We start from the raw sequence: 20442 nt of genomic DNA on the forward strand, positions 1-20442 counted from the left end.
ATCCTGGATATTGGATACATAGCATCATATCTTGTCCATTGCTTTAGAGAGTATACAGCCTCCTGGAGAACAATGCCTATGCCCCCCAAGTCATTGCCACCTATCTGAGGCCAAAACTGTGTCCCTAGGAACCCATTACATGCTTCTATGAAAACATCTACTTCAGGACGACGAGGAACATGATACAACCAGTGCATTCCATGGGCATGAGACCATTGCCACACTTCATTTGCTGTAAAGTGCGTTCTTTTATCTGAAGCAATGCTATGTGGGATGCCATGCTGGTGGATAAAGTATTCAGTAAGTCCACGAATGGGAGTTTTTGGCAGGAGCATTGCATGTAGAGAAGGCAAATCCATATGAAGGGTAAGTGTCTCTTCCAGTAAGAACAAAAGGCTGCCCCCTCCATGACATAAGTTGTCCTGTGGAATCAAGCTGCAACCAGGCTGCTGGTTGATCTCCTGGAGGAATGGTCCCATAACTTGGACTCAATGTTGGTGTCTGTTGCTGGCAGATGGGGCACTTAGCAGTGGCAGTGGCCAAGTCAGCATTGGGGAGAAGTCCATGTTGCTACACCCTTGCATAACCTCCATCCCTACCACCATGCCCACTTTGTTTATGTGCCAATTGGGCAATGACAGGAGCGGCAGAGGAAAAGGGAGGACTAGTCTCTACAGTGCGTGTCATCTTATCCACTTGATTGTTAATGTCCTCCTCTTCAGAAGTAACCCTTTGGTGAGCATTCATATGAAACACTTTCCTAGCCCATTTACAGAGGTCTAGCACATACCTCTTCTCTACTCCTCCTTGTCCCCAATTTTCAAATCACGTTCCTGCAAATTCCCTGACCATCCAGCCAAACCCTTAGCCAGAGCCCCTGAATCATATATATATGGTGTTTCACTAAGACAAGGCTGTGGCCCACGTGAAGCGTGAGGAACGATAGACTGGTTCAGGGTTGAACGTGTTTATGTGCTAGCTGAGACCCAGGCAGCCACATTGGCAGACAGTGCAGGAGGTCCATGAACTTGATGTGAGAATGCCACGTGGCTTTGGAAGAAGCATTTGAAGGGAGAGTTTGTGTAGAGGAATCATCTCTCCTGTGGTTTTTATGACTGAAAGATTTTTTTCCTTCAGAAAAAAAAGAATTAAAAATATGCATAACCATGGTGAATCGTAATCAGAAACAAAGTTTATGGATGTCAAAGTAACCAAAAAAGGAATAGCATTTGAATGAAGATATCTGAAAACACAGTTTTCCATCTAAAAAAATGATTGCTGTGTTCCATCATGTCTACACAATAGATGCTCTGTGCCAACCAATGGGGTTGTCCTTTATCAATGTCTGGGGAGATAGACATTGTGAAACATGAGGTGGAAACGTTCCTGTCTGCACTGTCTTAACAAGTTCTTTTTGGACAAATGTGGGAACAGGGAATTGTGCTGCATGTTCCACCTTCAGGTTCCAGTCATGGATCCAAAGTGAACCAGTCACGTTATCCAATGTCTCTCCCTTCAGAAATACATAGAGAAGCTTAGAGTCAGGTTAGGCATTTCGCAAGACAGACTGATTGCTGAGTCATGTCAAGGAGGAGGCTTCCAGTCTGGTGTGGCGACTGAAGTAGTTTGAATTTGCTTACCGGTGGGAAAAAGAACATGCCTCCTTTGTTCCAAGACTGTTCGATAAAAGATTTCTTTCTCTGGGACATGCACAGGTGGCCTATCCTTCCGCTCATGCTGCGCATCCTTGTAATCTACCTCTCCAGTTCAGATATGGAGCAACGGATTGCTTCCGGGAGCAGAAGTTGCATTTCTCATGATTGTCAGCATTGGATAGTCCATCTGCCCACAGATTACTCCTAAATATGTGGCCATGACATTCAACTAGTCATCATCTTCCAGATATGTCTCACAGGAGAGCTGACCCTTTTTGACCTGCATGAAAGGGTACAGCAATGTGGATGGTTTCCTTCCAGTGACAATGCCTAAAAACTGGCTTTTGATCCCCTTAGTTTACACAATGCAGTCCAGGAATTTCTGGTTGTCGTTCCTGCCAGGCTTCAGGCATTCAGGGAGAAGCCTCTTGCAGGGCCTCTTTCCACCCAGGCCAGGCATCTGTTCAAACTCCTCTAGGTCCTCAGAATTTACCCTTGGAAAACTCCAATCCAGATCGCTGTCCTGGATGTCTTTGAGAACCGGATAACTGATATCAGCGTCAAGATCCTACAGAGCTCACGGTTCGTCTGTAGTGGTCCACCATGTAGCAGCTCTATTCCACGCTCTGGCCATACAGGTTCCTGGCTCTGTTGGTGAGCTTGTCTTTCTGCTCACAATCAAAGTGCTTCAGTTATCAGGCAGGGACTCGAATGGCCCTCCACTCCTCCTGCACGAATGCCTCAATCAAGATCACATTTGCCAGGTGCACCTTCTCGACCCCACACACAGCCAAGAGAGTGTACCACCCAATCGGACTTGACTGGAGGACACAGCTAGAGGTAAAAAAAAATCACACCTTGATCTTTTTACAGGGCCTTCTTTCTTTTTAAAATTTTTTGGTTGTCTTTCCTTTTTTTTAAACTTATTTGATTTTTTATGGGTCATTCATTTTCTTTTTTGTCATCATTGTTTTCTCTATTGTTGCTTTGTCTTGCTATGCCTTGTTTTTTGGTGTATAGTATGATCTCTGAAGCTCTATCTGGATAAGACAGACTGGATGTACAGACTGGAGGAGAAAATAATGGGACTGATGGATCTGGTGGGACATGGAGAGGGGAGGTACGGGTACGTAGGAGGTGTTGTCCAACTCAAGGACAAGGGTGCAACTAGGGATGCAAAATTACTGACAAGGAGGGTGTGATAGGCCTGGTAGTGTTTCAGCAAGGGCAATGTGACTGAGAGAGATTACTGAAACCCAAATGAAGGCTGAGTATGATAGTGGCACAACAGGAAAGTAAAAGGAAACAGAGGAAAGAACTTGGGGGAAAAGGGTATTTATAGTGGTCTAAATACAGGCAAGTACATATGTAAATATATTCTAAATAGGTTTATATAGGATTGTGGGAAAAATAGATATATGTGCAAATATTTATTGGCTTGGTATGAAGGCAGTAGATTGACACTGGACCTCACACAAGTACTTACTCAATGAAAGAACACTTTGTTCTATTAAATTGGCATTCCATGATGCACACCTTCCCTACACGATTGCTGAAAACAAATGGGTGCATAAGCAAATGTGGTCAAGAATGCTGATGATGTCTGGCTATCCAAAGATATAGCATCTGCGGTCTTAAAGGCTTGCAGGTAAACAAGCAGCCATCTAGCTCAGAAGCATCAAAGCTCTTATAGAAGAAGCACACCAGCCTATGGGACCAAGAGGTGTAGAAGGGACAAGTTATTAAGCGCCAAAGTACAAAATATCGTATCAGTGGGTGCCCACCTTCCCAATATGATCACTGAAGAAAAATGTGTGCATAAGCAAATGTGGTGAAAAATTCTGAGGGTGCCCAGCTATCAAAAGATATAGCATCTGGGGTCTTAAAAGCTTGAAGAAAAACAATCGGCCATCTAGCTCAGAAGCAAAAAAGCCCACATGGTAGAAGTACACCAGCCTGTGTAACCATGAAGTGTCGAAGGGATCAGGTATCAGGCATCAAAGAACAAAAAATAATGTAATTGTAAATGAGTGTGAGTGCAGAGTGGAAACCCAGAGCCCATCTGTAGGCAACTGGACACCCCCTTACTGAAGGTTCGTGGGGAGGAGATGAGGCATTCAGGTTTCAGGATAGCTATGATGAAACTTACAAATTTCTTCTAGCTCTTAAATGCTTCCTCCCCCCTCTATCATGTTCACAATTCTACCTTACACATCTGGCTAGACCAGAGGATGTACATTGGTACAGATAGGAAATGGAAACACAGGGAATCCAGGACAGACGACCCCTTCAGAGTGGTGATACCTGGAGGGTAAATGGAAGGTGGGGTAGAAAGGGGGAAGCCATTACAAGGATGCACATATAACCTTCTCCCTGGGAGATGGACAATAGAAAAGGGAGTGAGGGGAGACGTCGAACAGCGTAAGATATGACAAAATAATCATAAGTTATCAAGGGTCCACGAGTGTGGGGGAAGCGGAGGGGGAGGGCAAAATTGAGGAACTAAAATAGAAAGCAAATGTTTTGAGAATGATGATCACAACAAATCCACAAATGTACATGACCCAATGCATGTAGGCATGGATTGTGATAAGAACTGTAAAAGCCCCCAAGAAAATTATATAGATAGATAAATAGATATAGAGATAGACAGAGAGATATTGGGAAGCAAGGATGTTTCCTTGAGGACTAATATGCTCCTGAGATAAGCTACGGTGTTTTAAATGGGCCCATATGCACATGCAAGTTGGATTTTGAATATATAAGACTGAAGATGAATCGATATAGTTGACTTTTGGTGCTGGTGAAGAATATATAATGTACCATGGACTTCCAGAAGAACGAAAAAATCTCCCTTGCAAGAAAGATATATCACCAAGACACACTGATTAGAAGAAAGGCTGGCAAGAATGATTCTCACATGCTTTGGACATGTTATCAGGAGAGATCAGTCCCTGCAGAAGTACATCATGTTTGGTTGTGTAGAGAGGGAAACACAAAGAGGAAACCCTGAACAAGATAGACTGACACAGTAGCTGCAAAAACGGTCTTCAACATGCCATTTGTGAAGATGACACAAGGCGGGGCACCGCTTCGTTCTGTTGTGCATAGGGTGTCTGAGGCAGAACCAACTTGATGGCACCTAACAACATGTTCTTTGAAGCACTATTCACAAAAGGAAAGATATGGAAAGAACTTATGTGCCCATGAACATATAAATATCTTAACAAAATATATTACATGCTCATACCAACCATGGAATCCTATGAATGTATAAAGAATAGTGATACATATCCAAAACATCACATTATGTGGATGAGTTGAAAAGGCCATTGTACTGAGTTGAATGCGTGAATAACAAATGGCAAAATATTTCATCTTCCCACTTTTGTTTGAAGAAAAAAATATTCATATGTACAGAACCAACATGCATTGGGTGAGATAGTCTCATTGGCATCAAGGCGATGCTGACTCATAGCAATCCTACGGGACAGGGTCGAACTGCCCCTATGATTTTCTGAGACTGGAACTCTTCACAGGCATAGAAGGTCCCATTGTTCTCCCCTGCAGATAGCACACACCTCTTATTTATGGTAACAGGAAAGGTAGCATGAAATGCAAGTCTTGACATATCTTAAACTTTCTATGAATAAATAGAGGCAACATAGGTCAATGAATGAGAGCACAAAAATTAGAGCCAGACTAGACAAAGACATGTACATGCAAATATATATAGGAGGATGGGGAAATAGATCTATGTGTCTATATTTATAGGTCAAATATTAAGGTGGCGGAAGGACCTTGGGCCTCTACTCAAACACTCCCACAATGCATGAATACCTTCTTTTATTAAATTGGAACTCTATGATGCTCACTCTCCCAACACAACGGCTGGAGCCAAAGTGTGTGAACAAGTAAATGTGGTGAAGAAAGCTGATGGTGCCCGGCTATCAAAAGAGATAGTGACTGGGGTCTTAAAGGCTTGAAGATAAACAAGCGGCCATCTAGCTCAGAAGCAACAAAGTCCACATGGAAGAACACACCAGCCTGAGTGAGCGAGTGGTCCCAAAGGGATCAGTTACCAGGCATCAAAGAACAAAAAATCATATCATTGACTGCACACCTCCATGATAGGATCGCTGAAGACAAATGGGTGCATAAGCAAATGTGGTGAAGAAAGCTGATGGTGCCCGGCTATCAAAAGAGATAGTGTCTGGGGTCTTAAAGGCTTGAAGGTGAACAAGTGGCCATCTAGCTCAGAAGCAAATAAGCCCACATGGAAGAAGCACACCGGCCAGTGCGATCACGAGGTGCCCAAGGGACCAGGTATAAGGCATCATGCAAAAAAAAAAAAAGATATAAGTGTGTGTATGTATGTGTATATATGTGTATATGTATATATGTATGTATATATGTATATATATCATATTAAATGAAGGGGGAAGTGCAGAGTGGAGACCCAAGGCCCAAGTGTCGACCAATGGAGATCCCCATATAGAGGGGTTTAGGAGAGGAGATGGGTTAATTAGGGTGTGAGGTAGTATCGATGAAGAACACAGCTTTCCCCCAGATCCTGGATGCTTCCTCCCCCCAACTACCATGATTCAAATTCTACCTTGCAGGGCTGGATAGGACAGAGGCTGTACACTGGTGCATACGAGGGTTGGAGGTACAGGGAATCCAGGGTGGATGATACCTTCAGGACCAAGGGTGTGAGGGACGATGCTGGGAGAGTGGAGGGTGAGTGGGTTGGAAAGGGGGAACTGATTACAAGGATCCACATGTGACCTCTTCCCTGGGAGAGGGACAGCAGAGAAGGGGGGAAGGGAGACTCCGGATAGGGCAAGATATGACAAAACAACGATGTATAAATTACCAAGGGCATATGAGGGAGGGGGGAAGGGGGAGGGAGGAGGGGAAAAAAAAGAGGACCTGATGCAAGGGGCTTAAGTGGAGAGCAAATGCCTTGAGAATGATTGGGGCAGGGAATGTATGGATGTGCTTTATACAATTGATGTATGTATATGTATGGATTGTGGTAAGAGTTGTATGAGTCCCTAATAAAATGTAAAAGAAGAAAAGAGAAAAAAATGATTAGGGCAAAGACTGTACAAATATGCTTTATACAATTGATGTATGTATATATATGAACTGTGAAAAGAATTGTATGAGCCCCAATAAATTGTTAAAATTAAAAAAAAAATTAGAGCCAGAGATGGGCTAGAATATCTTCTGTACATAAACTATGTGATCTTGGGTGAGTTAGTTAATATCTGACAGCCATATTTTTCTCATTTATAAAATGGGTATAACAGAAACTATAGGGTTGGTGCAAGGATGAAATGCATTGATACATATAAGCATTTGTTTTTTCAGCAGGTGTTTAGAGAATGATAAGGGCAACATATGTATGAATGTGCTGGACACAAATGATGTATGTATGGATTGAGATGGGAGTCAATGACCCCTAACAAAATGATTTTTTTAAAGGAAGACATGACAAAATAATAATAATTTATAAGTTATCAAGAATTCATGATGAAAGGGAGAGCGGGGACAGAGGGTGGAAATGAGGAGCTGATACCAAGGTCTCAAGTAGTAAGCAAATATTTTGAGAACGAGGAGGGCAACAAATGTACAAATGTGCTTGACACAATGGATGGATATATGGATTGAGATAAGAGTTGCATGAGCCCCCCAGAAATGATTTTTAAAATGTTTTCGCCTGTTTAATATAATCTGTCACAAAACATTCCCCTCAGCCAATGGGGAACGTGAAGGGGTAATAATAAAGATCATGAGAGAAAAAAATGCACTAAAATCCATTTAGGTGATAATCCTACAAATTTCTAGTAATTTTAAGCCATTTAGTTGTATGGTATGTAAATTATATATCAATAACATTTACATTTTTATATCTAATTTTTAAAAGAATGAATGAAGAAAGTGAATAACTATCTAAAGATAAAAAATACTCCACGCAGTTGAAGAAACTAATGCCTGAAACTTTTCCCCATATAAATATCATATTTATTGTCCTGGTAAACCAAATTTGTAGCACCAATTAAACAATATCTGAAAATCTCCTTGGGGTAACATTTTCTTTCCACCTAACAACACGACTTTTATACTGTAGGATCCACTGTATCTACCTATGAAGTTAGCTAGTTACCTCTAAAATAATTTGTGGAGAACATTGATTAAGTCCTAAGCAGGACAAGGCAAGACAAAGATAAAAACACACCACCCAGATGAGGAAGACCATGAGTATGCGTTCAAAATGGACTCCAAGATTGAGAAAGGTTGTCGCAGGGCAAAGGGATCTCAGAAAAGCATAATTGGTGGCATGTAGATACATGAGTTACCATTGGGATGATACGAGTGGGAAAGAGACCATGATACCATGATTGGGACATACATTGTGTGAGACAAAAGAGCTCACAAGATTGGTCAAGTGCCTTCAGACCAAGTCAGTCTGGGCATGAGTCAGGGACATGACTCAAGTATGCTGCTTTTTGAAAAAAAACTGGCCACACTGAGATGGCTGCGTGGGCAGGAGCATTGCCATGGTGGCAAAAGCAGTCCTCTGTCTGACACACGCTGTTACCCAATCATTTCAAAATCTCTCACTAGAAAGCTTGGTTAACAGTCTGATCTGATGGAATGTACTCTAAATGCCCTATCCTCCTCACATAAAACCAAAAACAACAACATCAAACAATAGAGCACCTTCTTGATCTATGATTTCACTTGACCAGCTATTTTTGGCCAAGGTGAGTATGGGGGTCAGTCACTAACTTGACTGAAGTTTGATTTCATGGTACTCAGGAGAGCACTATGTCTCATCACCGTTAATGACCTTGAAAAAATTCTGGGTCCCTTCAGAACTGTTCTTGTAAAGTACAACGTGTTTCCACTCGATGCTCTTTTCCTTGGTCAGTCAGAACCGGAGGCACTAATTCCACTGCGACTCTCCTTGTTCCCAAATCTTCCATTAAATTTTGCTGAACAGAGTTCCAATATAGTCCAGATAACTTCCGCATGTCTTCAGTGGTTTCTCGTGAGTCTTTGAGGACAAGTGCACAAATTTTGTCAACATTTTCGTCCATGCGGGAAGTGGACAAATGTCAAGGAGGTTTGTCAACAATAGACATTTCACCTTTTTTGAAACAAGAAAAAAAAACATGTGCACTTGTGTTTTCCCCAGAGTGCTATCCTTGCTGTGTTTAACATTACAGCAGTTTCTGTGGTATTTTTTCCAGAGAATGAAACAAGATTTTACAGCCACATACTGTTGTCTTAAATTAGCCATCACAAAACACAAGTTTGAGCCAGACTGCTTTTATGAAAAAAAAAAAAAAACAAACAACTCACTGTGACCCAAGAGACTCTTCCCAGGTGACGCCACTGGGTGCACTAACTCAGCGCAAGTCTCTTGATGCTCACCCAGCGGGCAAAATGCATACTATGAAAGCTCCACTCAGTCCAGGTTGGGAAATAAGTCTGTTACTCAGGTCCCAGTCCTAATGCCATTAACTAAAAAGAATGTTCCTCAGGTGTGTGGCCTGCTTCGAATATAAGTGGATGCTACAGAAAAGCTTGCAAGTTCTGAGTCCTGCATTGGGCTCATCAACGTCCAGTTCTTTAGACTTGAGACAGTGACCTGCTATATTTCTTGGTGATTTTGAGTCATCAGTAGTCCGAATGTGACGTGCAAATTTGGGTTCACTGATCTCTGTTGTCAAAAGTCTGACCTGCTGACCTTGGACCATTTACCTCTGTAGCACTTGTTCTCAACGTTCTTAATGCTGTGACCCTTTAATACAGTTCCTCAATTATTTTCATTGACACTTCATAATCGCTATTTTGCTACTGTTATGAATTGGGTTGACCCCTGTGGAAGGGACATTCAAATCTCCAAAGGGGTCGCAACCCATAGGATGAGACCCGCTGCTCTGTAGTCATAGATTTGACCTGATGACTTTGGATCATTTACCTCTGTAGTCATAGATCTTAGCTGATGACCTTAGATCATTTATCTGTAGTCATAAGTCTGACCTGCTGGACGTGGATTCATACATGTCTGCAGCCACCAGCCTGTTATCTACCCACCAATCTTGGGTTCATCAGCTTGTACAGCTATACAAGTTAGGTACTACCTCCACATTAAACCCTAACATGGTGAATTGGAATCTACCTGGAACTGGACTTTGCGAATTCTAAAATTGTAGCATAATTCTCTCTCTCTCTCTCTCTCTCTCTCTCTCTCTCTCTCTCTCTCTCTCTCTCTCTCTCTCTCTCTGTCTCTCTCTCTCTGTGTGTGTGTGTGTGTATATACACAAGATTCAGTGGTTTTGTTTTTCTAGAGGACCTACTCTAACAGGACCCACCTTCATGGAAAACAATGTGACTATGAATTGTATGATGAGTCCTACACCCTCCTCATCGTCAATTTCAGATCACTTGTTGTTCCCTTGTCCATGGGTTTGTTAACATCCACTTTCTTTTCCCTTCCTTCCCCTGTGTCTCCCTCAAACAGTCAGTCCCGCTCTTTTCTGCTCCGGATTGTTTATTCCATCTATCTTATCTACGTAGACATGCAGAGACAATAATAAGCACACAAAGAAGACAGAGCAAAACAAAGAATAAAAAAACAACAAAATCCAACGACAAAAAAGCCTATAAATAGTTTAAGGTCTGTTTGTTGACCTTTAGGAGTGTTTTACAGTTGTGTCTGATGGGATGCCATGCCCTGACCGATGGTCTATTTTTGGTATTCCCCGGGGACTTCATTGCTTTGCTCCCCTTGGTGTTCTTTTGCACATCCTTAGTGTTTTGCTTTGGTGTGGTGCGGTCAGATCAGGCACAATTCCTGCAGGGTGTCTCCAGTGTAGCACCATGGGTCAGTGAGGGACGTCGTGTCTCATGGTGGGGTTTGCCTTGTGATCCTCTCTGTGCATTGGCTGCTCTGAGCAGGAATATCATCTATGGGGCTTGGTGTGCCAGGATGTACTCCACTCGCTCCCCCTTCCCTTTCGTTTGCTCCGCTGTGCTCTATAGAGATGTGTCCCTCTTCCTGAGCAGTAGCTTCATTGCTGTCCTCTGATGTGATTTCTTCTAGGGGAAGAGGTTATCCATGTAGCTGGGAGTTGCGCTGCCCTCTCAGACCTCTCTATTGGTTACCTGCTGCATGCTGGTATGTTGGCATCTGCGCACACCGGGTAAAGGGTGTAGGATTTCTAGTAGGGCTTGATCAAAAGCAATGTAACCGTGAGGAATTACTGAAACCCAAATGAAGGCTGAACATGATATTGGAGCCTGAAGAAAGTAAAAGTAAATAGAGGAAAGAACTAGGAGGAAAGGGGCAAGGGCAGATTTCCACAACTTGAGGAACAATAATAAAGGATCGTGGCATTAGGAAGGCTGAGAACCACTGATGGAAATGTAACCCCCTCCCTGGGGGACAAACAAAAGGAAAGCAGGTGAAGGAAGACATCGGTCAGTATAAGACATAGAAAACGACAACAATTGTTAAATTATCACGGGTTCGTGTGTGAGGGAGAGGAGCGGGCTGAAGGGAAGTGTGTGTGGTGGGGGAACAGCTGATAGCCAGGGCTCAAGTAGAAAGAAAACGTTTTTAAATTGATTATGGTAACAAATGTGCTTGACACAATAGATGTATGTATGAATTATTATGAGTCGCTTGAGCCCCAATTAAATGATTAAACAATAAATTAAAAAATGTGAGATGAGGTGTTGATTCTGAATATTCAGATGTGACCTGTAGGCAACCACAAACATCTTTCAGACAATGAGACTTTATAGATAGACACAAACAGATGAAAACCATTCGATGATGGATAAAAGATACATGTGGCCCTAACACGAGGTGACGTGGTCAAAAGAGAGCAATTCGAAGATACAAGGACCGGCTATTTTTCTGGATTCTCTAGAGTGATTAGAGAGCTAACCACACCTTAGTTACAGATTCTGGCCTCAAAAACGGTTTCAGCTTTAAGCCATTCAATTGGTGGCGATTTGTTCCAGCAGCCCTTCGTTTCAATAAATTCACCAAACATTGCTCTAGTGATTTCCCTCTGCTGTCAGCACTGATTTCATATTCCGTGTGGAGTTTTCAGGTTCTGAGACCTGACACGGAATTAAGTGATTGCTGAAGACGGTGTGTTACTTTGGGTTTTCTAGAAAAGTAAAGCCAGTGATTTAGTTATGAAAGAAATGGTTTGTGGTAGTTTTCTTTTAGAAGAATTAATTATTTCAGAAGAATTACAAGAGCAGTTAATGTAAAGACAAGACTTTCTAGTCCTGTCAAGATGAAAATTCTCAAACACACAAAGGGGCAGTTCTAATTTGTCATAGACAATCGCTATGAGTCAGAATCGACTCAAAAACATGACCTTTGAGTCCCTAGGAGTTGGAGGTTAAAGATGTCCCAAATGTCCCGAGTCTTTCAAGATGCTCTTCTCCTCCATAGTCCCCAGTGAGAGGCCCAACTGCAGCCTAGTGAAAAACCCACTACATTATCATATCTAGGGGTAGAAGAGTCCAAATAATCTACTCAAACTTTCTGGTGACCCAATGATTTTCTTCATGGACCATCATGAAAAACAGGACAAGAATCAATTCATAAATGTGAGCCTTGAGTAGTGTATTGGGCAGGGTTCTCTAGAGAGACAAACCAGATTGCTAGTAATTATATATAGATATATTTATAAGGATAGATATATAATTCAAGAAATGAACTGTTAAATTATATACAGATAGATAATACAAGAAATTAACAGTTAAATTATAAAGCAGTGAGACACTAGCAGTCCTTTAAGGCCTGAGAGCTGCCAGTTGCCAGTCCCTTTCTGTAGAGAGAGCTGGGCTATATATATATCCAGGCAGCAAACAGCAAGGCAGGTCCCCAACTGTCATCAACTGTCTGTCCCCAGCTCCAGAGATGAACATTCCAATCATGTGGCATAAAGGGACCTCAACTTACAGCGACACAGTCCACAGGCTAGGCATCCCACAGGTAGTGTACCCCTTTAAACTGAGGCACAGAACAACCAAGGTGAGGCTCACCGAGCCATTTATCCCCCTTCCTTTCAGTTAATCCTACTTGTGTTTATCGGCCACGCTGGCACAATAAACTATAGCAAGTAGATACAGAAATCAACATGCAAGCTGAGCAGTTGTGGGAAGAAGAATGGGTGTACACCCCTGGATATATGCAAGTTTGACAAAGCATATGTATACGTGTACATCTATTGTGGTTGCAAGCATATTAATGAATGTGGTGGACCATTCAGTGGGCAATGGTATGAAATTTCTTAGATATAACCAACACCTTAAGAAAATCAACACAGTCTCAAGGGACACAGAAACTAATTGACATAATTGGGTCACAAAGAGTGTTCTACATCTGTGGTAGTTACATAATCTGGTCTCAACATTTGGAGGGGTGGAGTCTAGCCTGTCAATGAACTGAAGTTTGATGACCTCATTTGGAGGTGTCATGGAGATAAATCGCTCACTGGAGGCGAGAGACAGTCATGTCCTGTGAGACATTACTGACGACAAGTGTGATGGAGTCACACAGATGCAACCAGAGCCCTGGAGCTGGAAAAGACACGTGGAGACCCATGCCAGTGCTGACATGATTCGGACAAATAGGCTAATAACGGACTTACGTGTTTGTTTTGGACAGGGCTGGGTTGTTTTCTCCATAATCAGTTTCTCTTGTATATAGAGCTCTTTTATGCCTCGTTATGAATCTGCTTCTCTAGTCTACCTGAATTAACACAACACGCAACAGAGATGAGTAGCGATTGAGCTCTTAAAGCCTGTGAGGAGGCATCTAAGATGCAACAATTGGTCTCTCCTATCCAGAGGAAAACAGACAGAGATGAAAATTTAAAGACTTAGGGAAAAAATAATCCTAAAGAATTAGGTACCTGAAAACCTTAGTCTCTACAACCCTAAGACCATAGATGATGGCCCACAACAACTACCAACTCTGCTGGAGAAGATAAACACAGAACAAAAGCAAAAGCCAGAAGAGACTGGAATTGCTAACCGAATAGACACTAGTCGAACCTCAAGATCATGGCTGCTAGTCACCCTTCATGGCTGGATCTGAATTTACGCCTATGGCTCAATCTGCATCCAAATCACAAACAGGTGTACAGAAGAGCGATAACCCCAGTGAGGTGTACATTCTTTAGAATAATCAACTATTGAAGAGCAGAAGGGCAGCATTTACCAAGGACAAAGTTCAGAATGGATAGGAAAGAAGAAGCCATGAAAACAGGAAATACAGAGAAGAAATGGTATTAGAAATGTAACATTGTGGGGAGTGCAATGAGAGGAAACAAAAGATGCATGAGTTGCTCAATGTAAAACGGATGAGTAACCCTTCATTCAAGTCTCAATAAAAATTAAGACAAAACAATAAAACAATGTTCAAATTTGCATATTTACTTCCGCCGTATAATATAAGATAGATCAAGCAATGATTCTTCAGGAGAAGTTCCCCTGAGACAGGTGGTTGTGGTGGTGGTGGTGGTACAGGTAGTGAGGACACAGGAGTTAGTCCAGGGAAAGGAACTGGAAGGGGAAAACTAACTCATCTGCATCTATAAAGGGTTCATACATGTGATGTTCAAGATGGTCATTCAATTTTCCGAACGACTGTTGAAGGAAATCCTTGGAAGTATCAGCAACATGAGGGTCTATGGGACTGCAACATAAACAAAACAATGATTCAGTATTTGCAATGAAATATAACCATCCTGAATACATAGCTGTCTACCTTTGTGCTTGTTTAAAGCGTATACACACAGACACACACACAAACCCTAAACATCACATTGATTGTGGTGATGAGTGCACAGGCCTTTTCAATATATTTAAACCAAGCAATTGCATGAGATATGATTAAATACAAGGAGGAAAAAATTTTAAAACCAATGTCATGATCATTAAGCCAATTGTGATTAATAGAGACCGTAGTTAGGATTGCCGCACTTTCTTCCCACAAAGATAATATACTGCTGACTAAGTTAGAAAGAGTCAAAAATATGTGTTGTTATTAGCTAAACGTTTCACACTGCTCAAAGACCACTTCTAAAACACTTCAACGTTAGGGAAATTGGCATCCTCATTTATGGCTCTGATAGACACTCTAAAAAGAAATGCTGTATATAGATTGAGCCTACTGGATGAGTTGATGAAACTCAGATAATCAATACAAGGTCATATTTTAATCCCCTTACGGACAAAGAAGATTAACCCCCAAAAGTCTTTTGCTTGGCAACAGTGTCTTCTACAAGTTATAGTGAATAATAAGTAGTATACCTTTTCAAATAAAGGAAAGAACCAGGAGGCAAAGGATATTTATAGAGGTGCAAATACAGGCATGTACATATGTAAATATATTTATATATGACGGGAGGGGAATAGAACTATGTACTCAAGCTATATGTTAAGAATTAGGGTTGCCGATGGACATTGGGCCACGACTCAAGTACTCCCTCAACACAAGAACACTTTGCTCTAATAATCCGGCAATCCATGATGCTCACCTTCTGACACAATCAGTGAAGACAAAATGGGTGCATAAGCAAATGGGGTGAAGAAAACTGGTGCTGCCTGGCTATCAAAAGATATGGAGTCTGGAGTCTTAAAGATCTGAAGATAAACAAGCGGCCATCTAGCTGAGAAGCAACAAAGCCCACATGGAAGAAGCATACCAGCCTGTGTGTTCTTGAGGTGTTGATGGGATCAGATTTGGAGCACATAAGAGCCAGAACAAAATCACACATAATGTGAATGGGGTGAGGGTTATGGAGTGGAGACCCAATGTCCATCTCTAGACAATTGGACATCCTCTCACAGAATGGCTACAAGGAAGAGATGAGCCAGTCAGGGTGCAGGGTAGGACCAAGGAAACACACAACGTTCCTCTACTTCTTTGGTGCTTCCTTCCTACAAGTATCATGACCCCAATTCTACCTCAAAAATAGGATTAAAGCAGAGTATGCACACTGCTACAGGAAAGAGCCCGCAACACAAGGGACTCCAGGATAGATAAACCCCTCTGGGCCAACAATGAGAATAGAGTTACCAGGAGGATAAGGGCAGGATGGGGGGAGAAAGGAGGAATCCATCACCAGGACCAAGCTATAACCCCCTCCCAGAGGACTGAGCAACGGAAAAGCGGGTGAGGGGCAACGTAGGATGATGTAAGATATGAAAATAGTCATCTAAATTATCAAGGGAGTAAACAAAAATGAGCTACAAGTGATGACTGCAAAGACATGATCAAATAGAGCCACAGGAAGCCGAGTGAAGTAAGGAAATGGTGACAGATTGGGACAGTTGTCCTTTGACTTTTGACCCAGTTTTCAGTAGGATGGTGAAAACAGACCACTTAAAGCAGCAGACTTGGTAAGCATTCACAAGGTTACTAGGCAATGTTCTCTTTCTTCATGATGCACCACGCAAGGTGTCTTGAGGAGAGTACTTAATCTGTTCTAAAACTTAGCTCTCGCCGCCACCAGGTCAGTCTGACACATAGTGTCCATATCCATACACTCAAACTGCTCCCAGAGATACTGTGAAGTCATTATACAGTGCCTGTGAACGTGAACTTATTCATAAATAGAGCCTTTGATAATGCTATCAATTAGGTTAACACGAGGTCACGCTGGAATAGGGTGAGTCCTGATCCTGTATGAATGGTATCCTTGTAACAGAGAAGACACACAAGGCTATGGAGAGAAGGGAAGGGCAGTTATGTGTCTAAGGAGGCACCAGCCAGCCAAGGTGTGTCACTGCCCCGAGAAGCTGTCATAAACTATGAAAAAAACATGCAAGAGTCTGCGTAAATGTGTCACAGATCCTTCTGAAGGAATCAGCGGGGCCACTCCTCTGATTTCGACACTGCTTTCCTCCACGATGAACTTTAATTCTGATTCCTTAAAGTCACCCACTTGGTGCTCTTCTGTTGGGGCAGCCCTAGGGAATAAATACAGTGGGCCTAATATGTCCACTCATTGTGAAAATTTCCTCTAAAAATGGCCTCCATCAGTTAATGCAATGTGTCACGGAGCATTCTGGGCACATTCAGAAATGAATACCTGGGTCTCTTTTTCATATGCAAATGACATTTATTGTCTTTCTCTTGGTAAACAAATTCGTAGAACTAATTAAGCGAAAATAAAAAGCAACCTAGAAAACCTGCTTGCGCTCACGTACATTCTCGTCCGGCTGCCATGACAAACGTGTACTGTGATGGACACAAGTCCATATGTCCTTCAGAGTTACATCGTTACCTGGGTTGCAGCTTGCTCTTGTTTTTCCCTAAATGCTTGCGTTTTCTCTTCCTTTTCTTACGTGTAGGCTTCAGCTCATCGCTGGACTCTGCTTCATTTATTGAGCTGCAGTGAATCATAATGAATGTACACTTACTTGAACGGTTTCAGGAAACTTTCAATGGCATTAGGATGCGAAAGGAGCACAATTTGGCTCATTGCATTCTGAGACTCTGACAGGCAGAGTTCTTAGCAGCACAGCGAGTACTTCACATAATTGGTTCTGAAGTTTACATCTCACTGCAATCAAACCTGTTCTGAGTCGTAGTGACCCTATAGGTAAGGGCAAACTGCCTCTGGGTGTTCCTGAGACGGTAAGTCTTTATAGAGATTTACAAAGTCTTATCTTTCTCCAAGGACTGCCTACTGGATTGGAACTGCTGAACTTGCGGCTAGCAGCACATCATGGAACCCAATACAGCATCAGTGATGGAGAGGCTTTGTTACAGGATGTACAGGTGATATATATACTTTAATCATTTTATTGGGGGCTCGTAGAATTCTTATCACAATCCATACATATATACATTGTGTCAAGAACATGTGTACATTTGTTGCCATCATCATTCTCAATACATTTGCCTTCTACTTGAGCCCTTAATATCTGTTGCTCATTTTCCCCCTCCCTCCCCACTCCCCCCTACCTCATGAACCCTTCCTTACAAATCTGGCTAGACCAGAGGATGTACATAGCTACAGATAGCAACTGGAAACCCAGGAAACCCAGATGACTCCTTCAGGACCAGTGTAGGTGATATTTTATAATATAGGCTTTGAAATTAACATAGTCAAGGTGCATGGAAGTCACAAGACACCAGGTTTACTGGTCAGATAGAGACAGGAGGGTCCCCTAGACTCTGGCTCCTAGCCACCATTCATGTGTAGAACTTAACTCACACCTGTGGTAGAATATGCAACCATTTAAGAGCAAAAGGGCAGCATTCACCAAAATACAGAAGTTTAGAGAGTTCAGAAAGAGAGACAAAGGGAAACTGAAAACACAGGAAGAAAGCAGGTTAAGAGAGGGCAGATTGAGGGCATGGCAATGGACGGGTTGAAAAAAAATGAACGGGAATGGATGGTTGGTTATAGAACGATCTACTCTGTAAACTCTCACCTAAATCAAATACAAAGTTAAATGAACAACATTTAAGAAGTCTACCAAGGGAATTTGGGGATTATTGCCTTAAATGAAACTTATCTCCTGAAACAACTATTGTGAGTGTTTTTGATTGGATTGTGTGACCCAAAAGATGCTGCGAAGTCATAACCCAATACCTAAGACTGTAAATTATTCACAAATAGATCCGTTGATAATGCTATCAAGTAGGTTAACATAAGGTCATACTGGAATAGGTTGAGTTGGAATCCCATATCACTGGTATCCTTGTAAAAGAAAAGATACATAAGCCAGTGAAGAGTAGGGAGGGCGGCTATGTGAATAGAGAGGCAGCTGCCAGCCAAAGCATGCAACTGCCCTCTAGAAGCTGCCATAATCTATGAAAAAAAAGGAAGGGTCTCTGTGTGTGTCCGTGTTCCAGAACCTTCTAAAGGAGTCAACATGACCACTACTCTGGTTTGGTCTCTACTTCCACAATGATGACCTTCAATTCTTATTGTTTAAAGTAACCCACTTTGTGCTCTTCAGTTATGGCAGTCCTAGGGAAGCGTTATGGTGGGCTTAATCTTCATAATCGTTCTGAAAAGTTTCTCCAACCATGGTTGCATTGTGTCATGTAGTGCATCTCAAAACTGTCAGGGTACATTCGGAAACTAATACCTGGGTCTCTTCTACATATAGGAACGATGTTAATTGTCCTGGTGAAGCAAATTGATAGAGCCAATTAAACTAAACTCTGAAGGAATATGGAACATCTCCTTGTGGTCACATTCTCTTTCTGCCTGCCATGACAATTGTGTACTGTGACGGACACCAGTCAGTATCTTCCTTCTGAGTTACTTCCTTACCTGGCTTGTGTCTTGGTGCTGAGGCTCACCACTAAATGCTTGCGTTTTCTCTTCCTTTTCTTACGTGCAGGCTTGAGCTCATCGCTGGACTCTGCTTCATTTATTGAGCTGCAGTGAATCATAATGAATGCACACTTACTTTAATGGTTTCAGGAAACTTTCAATAGCATTAGGATGCGAAAGGAGCACAATTTGGCTCATTGCATTCTGAGACTCTGACAGGCAGAGTTCTTGATTCTTAGCAGCGCAGCTAATAATCCATGTAATCAGTTCTTAAATATACATCTCATTGCCAGTAAACCGGTTCTGAGTCATAGTGACGCTATAGGTAAGGTCCAACTGCCTCTGTGTGTTCCTAAGTCTGAAAGTCTTTATATAGATTTACAATGCCTTATCTTGTCCCAAGAAATGCCTGGTCGTTTTGAACTGATGAACTTGTTGCTAGCATCACACCAGGTAACCCACGCCACCATCAATTCTTTGGTTTAGTATGTGTCTACTGTACTTTAAAATGTAGGCTGTGCAATTAGCATAGTCAAGGTGCATACAAGTCATAAGAGACCAGCTTTAGTGGTCATATAAAGACAGGAGGGTCCCCTAGACCAGGGCCCCTAGTCACCATTCATGTCTACAACTTAAATCACACATGTGGTAGAATAATCAACCATTTAAGACCAACTGGGCAGCATTCACCCAAATCCAGAAGCTTATAGAGTTAGGAGAGGGAGTCAAAGAGAAACAGAAACACTGGAAGAAAGCAGATTACGTGATGGCATACTGAGGGCATGGCAGTGGACGGGTTGAAGAAAAATGGGTATGGATGGTTGAATAGAAGAGTAATGATCTACTCTATAAATGGTCCCCTAATTCAAATACAAAGTTAAATAAAAAATATTTAAGATGTGTACCGTGTTTGGGTAATCTTTCCCTTAAATGAAGCTTATCTCCTGAAACAACTATTGTGAGTGTTATTGTGTGCCCCCAAAGATGCTGTGAAGTGATAACCCAGTACCTATGGCTGTGAACTTATTCAGACATAGAGCCTTTGATAATGCTATCAATTAGGTTAACATAAGGTCAGACTGGAATAGGATGAGTCTGAATCCCATACGACTAGTATCCTTGTAACAGGAAAGATACACGAGCCTGTGGAGAGAAGGGAAGCGCAGCTATGTGATAGGGAGGCAACTGCCAGCCAAGGCGTGCCACTGCCCCCTAGCAGCTGCCATAATCGATGCAAAAGGCATGGAAGAGTCTGCATGTGTCCCTGTTCCCGAACCTTCTGAAGGAGTCAACATGCCCACTACTACAATTTGGACTCTACTTTCCACCAAGGTGACCTGCAATCCTTACCCTTCAAAGTCACCCACTTCCTGCTCTTCTGTTATGGCAGCTCGACCGAGCCAGCACGGTTGCCCCAATCTTTCCAATCATTCTGA

Source organism: Tenrec ecaudatus, chromosome X (genome assembly GCF_050624435.1).
Source record: "Tenrec ecaudatus isolate mTenEca1 chromosome X, mTenEca1.hap1, whole genome shotgun sequence".
NCBI classification, from domain to species: Eukaryota; Metazoa; Chordata; class Mammalia; order Afrosoricida; family Tenrecidae; genus Tenrec; species Tenrec ecaudatus.